Raw genomic sequence first — 12,212 nt, 5'->3', positions numbered from 1 at the left:
CCTTTTGTATCCGCGAGATCCCATCTTGGAGCCTTCGTCGGCGCTCCGCCGAAGGGGGAATCAACCATGGAGGGCCTCTACATCATCTCCAAGGCCTCTCTGATGAGTTGTGAGTAGTTTACCACAGACCTTTGGGTCCATAGTTATTAGCTAGATGGCTTCTTCTCTCCCTTTGAATCTCAATACAAAGTTCTCCTCGATCTTCTTGGAGATCTATTCGATGTAACTCTTTTTGCGGTGTGTTTGTCGAGATCCGATGAATTGTAGGTTTATGATCAAGTTTATCTATGAGAAATATTTGAATCTCCTCTGAATTCTTTTATGTGTGATGAAGTTGTCTTTGCAAGTCTCTTCGAATTATCAGTTTGGTTTGGCCTACTAGATTGATCTTTCTTGCAAAGGGAGAAGTTCTTAGCTTTGGGTTCAATCTTGTGGTATCCTTTCCCAGTGACAGCAGGGGTAGCAAGGCGCGTATTGTATTGTTGCCATCAAGGATAAAAAGACGGGGTTTATATCATATTGCATGAGTTTATCCCTCTACATCATGTCATCTTTCTTAATGCGTTACTCTGTTCTTTATGAACTTAATACTCTAGATGCATGCTGGATAGCGGTCGATGTGGAGTAATAGTAGTAGATGCAGGCATGAGTCGGCCTACTTGTCACGGACGTGATGCCTATATACATGATAATGCCTAGATAATCTCATAATTATTTGCTTTTCTATCAATTGCTCGACAGTAATTTGTTCACCCACCGTAATACTTATGCTATCCTGAGAGAAGCCACTAGTGAAACCTATGGCCCCCGGGTCTATCTTTTATCATATAAGCTTTCAATCTACTTTTATTTGCATCTTTACTTTTCCAATCTATATCATAAAAATACCAAAAATATATTTATCTTATCATATTATCTCTATGAGATCCCACTTTCGCAAGTGGCCTTGAAGGGATTGACAACCCCTTTATTGCATTGGTTGCAAGTTCTTGTTTGTCTGTGTAGGTGCGTGGGACTTTTGAGGAGCCTCCTACTGGATTGATACCTTGGTTCTCAAAAAAACTGAGGGAAATACTTATGCTACTATTGTTGTATCACCCTTTCCTCTTCAAGGAAAACCAACGCAAGCTCAAGATGTAGCACTGAGCTCTTAAAAACCACCGCATTGTACGGCTGCCCGGCCCCTCCATCCTAGAGCTCTCTCCAAGCATCATTCATGGTGCCGCGTCACACAGTAACTAGTAAGGAAGCGATGGCATCCTGCGGCGCCACATTCCTCGCCGCCCGCGACCGCACACATGGTAAGGAAGCGACGGCATCTCGCCGCGCCGAGTTTAGCGCCGTCGGCAGCCACAGAGTTACGTGGGCGGACTTTGAGGCTACCATGGCCGAATAGGCGGTGGATCTAGAGGCGGCCAAAGCCGCACAGGAGGATCGAAAAAGGCAGAAAGCAGTCAAGAAAAGAGAGTCCCACTGCCGCAAGAAAGAAGAGGCTGCACGCCATGATCAGGAGAGCTTGGCAGAGATCAAAGCACGGTTAGCTGCCGCCTACAAGGCCGGGAAGGAGAATGCCTGCGTCTGGCCAGCATGCCCCAATGGCAGCATGTGAGAAGTAGTTTAAGTTTGTAGTATTAGAGCAAATTACGAGTAGTACTTTAAGTTTGTAGTATTAACTTACAATGAGCACCCTGTGAGGGCTTTGAGCATTGATTAGCATGTGTGTCTGTGTGCGCTTTTTGTGTTAATCATTAGAAGATCACAAAACACACGGTCTCTATGTTGTACCTGTGTGCGTTATTTTGCATTAATGATCCATAAGTCTGTTACCTGTGCGATGGTTCCTAATAAACCAGGCGTACCATTGACCGAAAAAAATCGACTACACGTGTACATTTTTTTGGAGACGGGAATTGCCAATTTTATGATTTCTCGCACCCAAGTATTTTACGTGCTTCCTCTCCGTTGTGTGTTTCCCCCTCCCAAGTTTCAAGTTTCGCAGCGAAATTTTCATTAGGCGCACGACTTCAGAATTTATTCTTCCAACCACATCCCCACCCATCAAATTTCCTCAGTATCTCCCCCACCCACCCACTTCCCCCTCCCCCGTGACTCCCCCCACCGGCATCTCAAACCGCCGCCGCCACCATAGCTTCAACCACATCTACGTTCTTCTCAGATCCAGTCAAGTAACCCACCAATCTCTATCATGGCCCCGGCCTGATTGCTTAAATGGCGCCTGCGAAACATCCTCATGCCTCCAAATCCCCAATGTCCCTACCTCCAGAGCATCTCCGCCCAAGCCCAACCACATATCACGTGGAGGTCGAGGATCTGATGGCGGTCCATGGAGTGATGGCCGCTGTGCGTGTTGACCTGGAGGAACACCTTGCCTCCACTGCTGCCGACATGGTGCAGGCTCTGGCCCAGAAGAAGTGCCCCGTCGACTACCCCCTAGGACTTAACATGTATGATCTGACCAGCTAAATCTTACCAATACCACTTGCAATGGCTATGTTTTGTACGGTTGATGTATTAAGCATGTTCGTGCCTAGTTTATTTCAGTACTACACACCGTGTGATGTTCAAGTATTAACTATTCAGTTCAATTTCACCAATACCAGCAACAAACTTTACTACCATGCTACTCTCCGCAATGAAGATATACTAGAGATGCTGCCCATTTGCTATTTTTGGTGGATGCTAACCCTGTTGTACTTAACATGCCTATCCATGTACTTACGTAGGGCCATAATGGGCTATGCTGTTGTTTGCCATCGAGGTTAGCTGCATCCCATGTCTTACAGTATTTTACATCATTTGTGCAATTTCAGTTTGGCTTCTAACATTTACTTGCTTCTTGTAGAAACACATGTCGGGGGCACTGATCCACGCTTCGACCAGGAGGAAGAGTTTGCCTCCGCTGCCGCTGACTTTGGGCGGGCTCTGGCCAAGATGAAGTACCCCAACAACTACCTCTCAGGACTTACCAAGTATGAACTCACTTGTTCAATCTTACCAATACCAGTTGCAATTAATGGGTATGTTTTGTACGGTCGATGTCTTAAGAATCTTGTAGTAAACATGCCTAACACGTTTTAGCTATTTTCTCTACCTTTTTATAGACAACTGGGCCATTATCTGCTCTGGCAGCACCTGCCTTGTGATGTTTAACTCTGCCAATTGCATTTTTATCAGTACCGTTTCAATGGCCATTAAGCCTGTTGCAATTAACAGTTGTATCCAATTTTAAACAGTTGTATTTCAATGGCTACAAACTTACAAAATATTAATTAGGATGTTGTTAAGCCTGTTGCAATTAACAGTTGTATCCATTTTTTAATCCGTCCCTTTGCTACCGTGCCACTCTTTCGCAATGAAGATATCCCTACAGATGCTGCCGTTTTATTACCATTTGCTATTTTTGGTGGATGTTAACCCTGTTGTAGTTATCATTGGCTTTCCATGTACTTACACAGGGCTTCAATGGGGGATGCTGTTGTTTGCCTTCGAGGTTAGCTGCATCCCATGTCTTATACACCATCTATTCCTAAATTGAAGTATTTTTAGAGATTCCAATATAGACTACATAAGGAGCAAAATGAATGAATCTAGATTCTAATCTAAACTATATCTATAATTCTATATACATCCGTATGTAGTTCATATTGAACTCTCTAAAAATAATTGTACTTAAGAATGTAGGTAGTTGTATTTTACATCATTTGTGCAATCTCATTTAGCTTCTAACATTTACTGGTTGCTTGTAGGTACGTATATGAGCGGTACTGATCCATGCTTCTATCCCTTTTGCGTATGGGGCAATGAGATATTCATGAACAAGCGTCAAGTGAGGAAACTAAGAAAGATTGTTAGGCGAAAGAAATGGGTGATGGGAATTAAGCTATTTATTTACACTTTGTCCAAGACATCAGTGAACTTTAGGATGGTAAGTAATCTGTTGCCTTTTCCCCCTACCCACAACAAGTTACTCTATTAGACCTCATGATCTGATATTTTTCGTTTTTCAGTGGTTTCCGAAGCTATTTACTGATGATTACCTTGCAAACTACATGACCGGAGTGGAGGCAACTAAGGTTAAAGTATATAATTCATGCTACCATGATAATGCTCTAGAAGTCTTCTTGAAGGCGGTGAAGGATGAGCGGGCCATCGTCACAAGGGGTTGGACAAAAGTTGTTCATACCTATGGCATGCAGGAAGGCACATTATGAACATTCCGCTTCTTCAACAACATCGGCAGTCAAAATGATTTACACTTGTCTCTTCACCTTTACCGCCTGTAAATATTCCTGTAATTACTGAACATATTGTACTAACAATTTTATTTATGGATTCGTTGTTGAACCATTGTGCAAAGAATTTGAATTGCATGTTTCATATTTCAAAATTTCCAATTCGAATAATAAATTACAGCCAAACAAATTGTACAGGACCGAATAAAATAATGTGCACACAGTTAGAAAGAAAACAACGTGTGCTATGAAAAACGAAAACAGATGGTTCTTTGACGTGAAATGTTTGCTATGCCCTTCGGATGCACACATGGTTTTGTCTCATATGCATGTGTGATTCATGGTAATACGACAAATGTTCAACAGTGTGCGTGTGTGATAGGAATACCAATCGCACACAGTTACGAAAATGTGCACGTTGGCGTTAGTAGAGTGTAACGCCCCGGATCCGATGCGCCAGGTGTCCGCCAGTTATTCGCCATCCTTGCCATGTCATGTGCTTGTGTGTTGCACTTTGCCATGTCATCATCTGCATTTCATATCATGTCATCATGTGCATCGCATTGGCATACGTGTTCGTCTAATGCATCCGAGCATTTTCCCCGTTGTCCGTTTTGCAATCCGGCGCTCCTATGTCATTCGGCGTCCCCTTCTTGTCTCTTTTCATGTGCGGGTGTTAAACATTCTCGGAATGGACCGTGATTTGCCAAGCGGCCTTGGTACACCACCGGTAGACCGCCTGTCAAGTTTCGTGCCATTTGGAGTCCGTTTGATACTCCAACGGTTAACCGGGTAGCCGTAAAAGCCTCTTTTCTATGCAGCCCAACACCCCTCCAAAGTGGCCCAAAACCCATCCTAACCCCCTCCATGCTCTCGGTCGTTCGATCACGATCGTGTGGGCGAAAACCATGCTCCATTTGGAGTCTCCTAGCTCCTTCTACCTATGAATAAGCCTTCCCCCGTCAAAATCTCGGATGAAATAGACCCCTAACCTAGCCCATCTCCTCCCACCGCGCCGGACGAAAACCCGCCGCCGCGCCCAGCCAACCAGGGAGTGCCACGTGGCACTCCTCGCCGCCTCCGCCGTCCGGCCCGCTGCAGGCCCGCGGGGCCCGGTCGCCGCCGCGCCCGGCCCACGCCGCCGCCGCGCGCCCACACCTCCATCCCCGCCGCCCTGCCGCGCCGGCGTCGTCCCCGCCTCAGCCCCGTCAACCCCATCGCTCGCCGGCGACCGCCCCGCCGCCTTCACCCCGTCGGTGCCTCCTCGCCGTGGCCCTCCTCGCCGGGGCCCCGCCGCTGGGATCCTTGCCGCGCCCGGGGCCTCTCGCCTCCGGTCGCGCTCCGCCGCCGCCCCTGTCCACCGGAGCGGCCCGCGCCGCCCCGGACCTCGCCGGCCCCCGGATCCGGTGCCCCGACCCCTCTCCAGCCACCTCCCTCGACTCCGGTCGCCTCCCCTCGCGAGCTCTGGCGACTACTTTGGCCATCTTCGAAAATCGTGCCAGATCCGGATCCACGAGGTTAACCCCGAAAATATTTTTGTCTCTGAGATTTTGACATTTTGTACCCATGTTCATCGCATCATAACTCAGCACCCGTAGCTCCGTTTCATGCACACGATATATCAAAATGTTCGTTGTGAGATGCTATTCCTTTTGTTCCATTGCACCATGTTCATTTGAGTTCATCTTGATGCCTGAATCGTCATTGCAAGAGTGCTATATGATGTTAATCTGCTGAAACTGTTATAACTTGGTGATTTGTCATTTTTGTTGCATTTGATGTGTGCATCCTATGAGCATGAGTCCTACATGTGTTTTGTACTTAATCATGTCATCCTTGCAGTGGTGCAATCCATGTATTTTTGTGGGTCTTTTAGTGAGTGCATCGAGCTTGTTAAGTAGTGTACTTGCTGTTGTTGTTTTGCTAGGCAGATTCTGCTATATCATGATGCTATGTAAACCTGCTTCTACAAGTCATTCTATGCATAATCTGGAGATGTTAACTAAGGATGTTTTCTTATACATGTCATGCTCTATCCATTCATGCCCCTGGTTGCATTTATAGCCCGCTGTAACATGTTGTTATCTTGCTCCAAACTTGCTAAATAATGTTGCTGTCAACCTGTTAACATTAAGTTCAATGTTGCCATGATTGTTGTTAGTGATCCATGCACCCTATGAACTTGTTGTTGCCATTCTTAGCTTCATAAACATGTCTTATTATTGTTGGTTGCCTTTCCATGCCATGTATTGCTCTGTGGTGAGTGGTTCAAGCTCACCAATATGCCTACTTATTGTTGTTCCTGCCATGTATGCATCTGTCATATCATTTGCCATGTTTGCATGGATGCTACCATACTTTCTGTTGATCTTTGGAATTAGTTCAGTAAGGGAGATTTGTTCTTTGTCTTTAGTACTAGCATGCCATGCCTTTGTTTGCCATGATAAGTTCCTCTAACATGTTGTTTGATAGCTCTAAATATTGCAACCGGATGTTATTCCTGTTAAGTCTGAAACTGTTATTATTTGCAATTTTGCCACGTCCTTTTGAGCATGTTCTAGTGATTTCTGGAGATAGCTCAGTGTTCATGTTTTGCCATGCTTTACCTGTACTTCATGCCCATGCCTTTTGTTCTTATGTTGAGGTTCTGTAGCATATTGTTTTGATGCTTGCTAGATGCCTAGTTGCTGTTTTGGACAGCTTGTCCTTTAAACTGGTATAGAGTGTATGTGTTGAACCGTTGCTCCGTTTTGAGTGTGCTCTATATGAAACTTGCTTGATTTTGCATGTAGTTTCATATTATCATGTTGCATCCTTGTTTTGAGGTGTTTGCTTGATGTTTGTATGCATTTTGCATCAATGCCATGTTTAACTTGTTTTGCTCATATCTTCTAGGCCGTAGCTCCGAACTAAATGAACTTTATATGTAACTTGGCCAGAATCTCGTGTAGATCATCTTGGTGCATCTTAACTTGCTGTTTAAAAACTTCAACTCAATGTTTGTTCAGATCTGGACCAACTTTGAAATTTGCATATGAGGACTTACCGGAATTGTTATATGTTGTTTCCGACCTCATTTAAACTTGCTTTGATGTGTTGTTCTTGTTTGCATCATCTCTTGCCATGAGTAGCCTCATTTAGCTTTGTCATGCATCATGCTTGGTTGTGCATCATGTCTTGTCCATGTGTGGTGTGTTTACCATGTTGTGTGCTTCTTCTCGATAGTTCCCATTTCGTTGCGATCGTGGGGATTCGTACGTCTACGCTTGGTTCGTCTACGTGGCTTCATATTCTTCATGGACTCGTTCTTCTTCCTAGCAGGATTTCAGGCAAGATGACCGTCACCCTGGATCTCACTACTATCATTGCTATGCTAGTTGCTTCGTTTTATCGCTATGCTGCACTACATATCTTTTGCTCTTCAAGCCTCCCAATTTGCCATGTCAGCCTCTAACCTTTTTCACCTTTCCTAGCAAACCGTTGCTTGGCTATGTTACCGCTTTGCTCAGCCCCTCTTATAGTGTTGTTAGTTGCAGGTGAAGTTGAAGATTGCTCCATGGTGGACAGGATTATGTTGGGATATCACAATATATCTTATTTAATTAATGCATCTATATACTTGGTAAAGGGTGGAAGACTCGGCCTTATGCCTGGTGTTTTGTTCCACTCTTGTCGCCCTAGTTTCCGTCATACCGGTGTTATGTTCCCGGATTTTGCGTTCCTTACGCGGTTGGGTGATTTATGGGACCCCCTTGACAGTTTGCTTTGAATAAAACTCCTCCAGCAAGGCCCAACCTTGGTTTTACCATTTGACTCACCTAGCCCTTTTTCCCTTGGGTTTCCGGAGCCCGATGGTCATCTTTATTTTAGCCCCCCCGGGCCAGTGCTTCTCTAAGTGCTAGTCCAAACCGAGCAGCCTGCGGGGCCCCCTCGCGGAAACTCGAGGTCTGGTCTTACTCGTAGCTTGACTTATCCGGTGTTGCCCTGAGAACGAGATATGTGCAGCTCCTATCGGGATTGTCGGCGCATCGGGCGGCTTTGCTGGTCTTGTTTTACCATTGTCGAAATGTCTTGTAAACCGGGATTCCGAGACTGATCGGGTCTTCCTGGGAGAAGGTATATCCTTCGTTGATCGCGAGAGCTTATCATGGGCTAAGTTGGGACACCCCTACAGGGTATAAACTTTCGAGAGTCGTGCCCGCGGTTATGTGGCAGATGGGAATTTGTTGATGTCCGGTTGTAGATAACTTGACACCAGATCCGAATTAAAATGCATCAACCGTGTGTGTAGCCGTGATAGTCTCTTTTCGGCAGAGTCCGGGAAGTGAACACGGTTTTGGGTTATGTTTGACGTAAGTAGGAGTTCAGGATCACCTCTTGATCATTGCTAGGTTCACGACCGTTCCGTTTGCTCTCTTCTCGCTCTTATTTGCGTATGTTAGCCACCATATATGCTTAGTCGCTGCTGCAACCTCACCACTTTACCCCTTCCTTTCCCATTAAGCTTTGCTAGTCTTGATACCCATGGTAATGGGATTGCTGAGTCCTCGTGGCTCACGGATTACTACAACAACAGTTGCAGGTACAGATATTTCGATGATCATGACGCGAGAGCGATGCTTGCTTGTTTTGGAGTTCTTCTTCCGCTTCTTCTTCGATCAGGGGATAGGTTCCAGGTCGGCAGCCTGGGCTAGCAGGGTGGATGTCGTTTGAGTTTCTATTTGTGTTTCATCCATAGTCGGATGATGCTCTTATGTATGATGATGTTGTATTCGTGTGGCATTGTATACCTTTGGTATGTATCCCTATCTATTATGTAATGTTGATGTAATGATATCCACCTTCCAAAAGCATCTTCAAGATGCGCTTCTATCCTTGGTGGGACCTTCGAGTTCCTTTAGGATAGGGTCGCATCTTGGGCATGACAAGTTGGTATCAGAGCCTCGGCCGACCATAGGAGTCCCCTTGATTGTTGGACGTTGTTGAGTCTAGAAGAAAACTATTTGGAGTCTAGTTATATCGGAGAGTAGGAATTCTTTTTACTCCTTAGCCCCTTCGTCGCTCTGGTAAGGAATCTTGACGTAGGTGTTTTGGATTACTCCTCTTCCCCTTCAAATTTTTCTTTAGGTTCACGCAGTTGGTTTTCCGATCGTTGGTTCTCATCTCTTTTCATCCGGTGCATTTCTCGTCAAGTTGACTCGAGCCTCTTCAATCGTTGCCAAGTTCAATCCTCAGTTGTTTTCTTTTCCCACCCGCCCTCCCTTCTTCATCTCGGAACCGGAGTCCGTAATCGAGTATCCATCCTACTCGTGCGAAGTCTTTGCTTTCTTTCTTCAATGATTTCAACCGGTGTTTTCTCTTCAAGATATTCATCGGTTCCCCCTTCCAAGTGTCTTTCTTTTTCCTGCCCTCCCACCCTCTTCTTCCCGGAGCCTGAGTCTCTTTCGAGCATCAATTTCATTCGTACGGAGTCTCTTCAGTCTTCCCTCAATTGTTTCAATAGGTGAATTCTCTTTTGTTTGACATTCTTCATCTCTTTTCCAGTGGACTCAATTCAAGTTTTTCGGGTTGATCATATTCTTTTCCTCGGCTCAAGTGTTTTCCCTTTGCTCGTTCGCCTCTCGCTAGTTTATCCTTCCGTAGTGTTCAAGACATCTCTGGAGATTCGTCATTGTTCCAATTAATTCGAGGTTGTCACCTCATTCAAATATTTTAATTGTTCCGGTGCATCATCTATCTGTTCATCATCCTTTTCACCGGTGTTTTCTCTTTAGTGGGCCCTAACCCACAGGTCTTTTCCCAGGATCTTACCTGACTCTTCTAATTCCCCCGGAGTTTTTCTCATTTCTTTTAATTTGTGACGTAAGAATGGGTCCCATCAGTCACATGTCTTCTCCAAGATCTCTTTCAAATCCTTTTTATTGTTGCCTCAACCTCTTCGCTTTTTGTTCTCCCGGAGTATCTCAGTAATTTTGGTGGTGTTTTCCGTCGTCATTTGAAGATCGAAGAAGAGTTTCCCCCTAAATTCTGCCCGTTCTCTTGAAGATTCGCGGTTCTAGCTTCATGTTATCAGTCTCGAATTATTCCATTTGTCAGATATTCCTTTGCTTACCCATCCAGAGCATGTCAGGAGTTGTTTTTTCATTTCTTTCACCGGAGGCCATCATTCCAGTTATCGTTCTCTATTTATCCCGGTGCTTCGTTCAAGTGTTCGTTAATCAGCTCATGATCTCTTTATTCTTTTGCATCTAAATCCCCTCTAGCATATTTGTTCTGCTAATTCTTCCCGGTGATTCATCCTTTTTCGTCAGTCATTTTTGAATTCTTACGATGGTTCGTTCAAGATTCTTTTTCCTTGATTATCATTTTAATCCTTTCGTTCTTTTCAATCCTACCGGTGGTTCATGAAGACCTTCTCAAGTTTGCGATATGTCACTTCTCAATTCTTTTCAAGAAGAATAAGTAGTATGCAAAATCCATTGCTTGTCATCAATTTAATTTGATGAATGATAAGCATACAATAAATCTTATTCTTATTTCCTCAAAGTGATTAATCCTTTTCTTCAGAGTTTGTTCATGATGAATAAATTCTAGTTCCAGGTGCTTTCATCTTTTCTTTTTCGGAGTTCAAATTTACTCGGCCATCTCATCGGAACCTCCATCTGAATCATCGCAAGGCTTGAATCTTTATTCTTTCATCCTTCATTTCTATATCATCATCCTTTTGTCATCGGAGTTCTTCATGGTGGTTCTTCATGATTTGATTCTTTCTTCAAGAGTTCATCAAGATTTTGTTGGAGGAGCTCAAGTATCTTTTCCTTCTTGCCTCTCAAAGTGTAATTAATTCTTCGTATTCTTTTGAAGTGGAGTTTTACATTTTCTTCATTCTTCTAAGCTATCCAATCATTTTCCATTTGTGGTCGGCGATCACCTCATAATTTTGAGATGTTATCCATAAGTCCACGACAAGCTTATTCTTTCATTGTTGATTTTCTCAACAATTCCCTTCAACCCTTCCTTCTAAGTTTTTTTTTCATTCCATTCTTTCAATTCTTCCGGAGGCATTGCATTGTTCATCCCATCAAGTGCCATCCCATCTTGTGAAGTTCTTGTTCTATTCCTTCCATTTTCAGCCGGAGTGCTGCCTAAATCCTTTCAGTCTTATTCGTTTCTTATCGTGTCTAACCGGAGTGGTTCAGAGTCTATCTGATTCCGTGAGCATTCGATTCTCGTCATTCTCGTCATTCCTTTTCTTCTCGAGTGCTCTCGATTCTTTGCTTTTCCTCTTGCGTTCTTATTTAACCTCAACCCTTTTCCCCCTCCATCTCGGTCCTAAGATCTCGGGACGAGATCTCTTGTTAGTGGAGGAGAGTTGTAACTTCCCGGATCCGATGTGCCAGGTGTCCGCCAGTTATTCGCCATCCTTGCCATGTCATGTGCTTGTGTGTTGCATTTTGCCATGTCATCATCTGCATTTCATATCATGTCATCATGTGCGTCGCATTGGCATACGTGTTCGTCTCATGCATCCGAGCATTTTCCCCGTTGTCCGTTTTGCAATCCGGCGCTCCTATGTCATTCGGCGTCCCCTTCTTGTCCCTTTTCGTGTGCGGGTGTTAAACATTCTCGGAATGGACCGTGATTTGCCAAGCGGCCTTGGTACACCACCGATAGACCGTCTGTCAAGTTTCGTGCCATTTGGAGTCCGTTTGATACTCCATCGGTTAACCAGGTAGCCGTAAAAGCCTCTTTTGTAAGCAGCCCAACACCCCTCCATAGTGGCCCAAAACCCATCCTAACCTCCTCCATGCTCTCGGTCGTTCGATCACGATCGTGTGGGCGAAAACCATGCTCCATTTGAAATCTCCTAGCTCCTTCTACCTATAAATAAGCCTTCCCCCCGTCAAAATCTCGGAAGAAATAGACCCCTAACCCTAGCCCATCTCATCCCACCGCGCC

The sequence above is a fragment of the Triticum aestivum genome, chromosome 3B, assembly GCF_018294505.1.
Source record: "Triticum aestivum cultivar Chinese Spring chromosome 3B, IWGSC CS RefSeq v2.1, whole genome shotgun sequence".
NCBI classification, from domain to species: Eukaryota; Viridiplantae; Streptophyta; class Magnoliopsida; order Poales; family Poaceae; genus Triticum; species Triticum aestivum.
Note: the sequence above shows the minus strand (reverse complement) of the source record.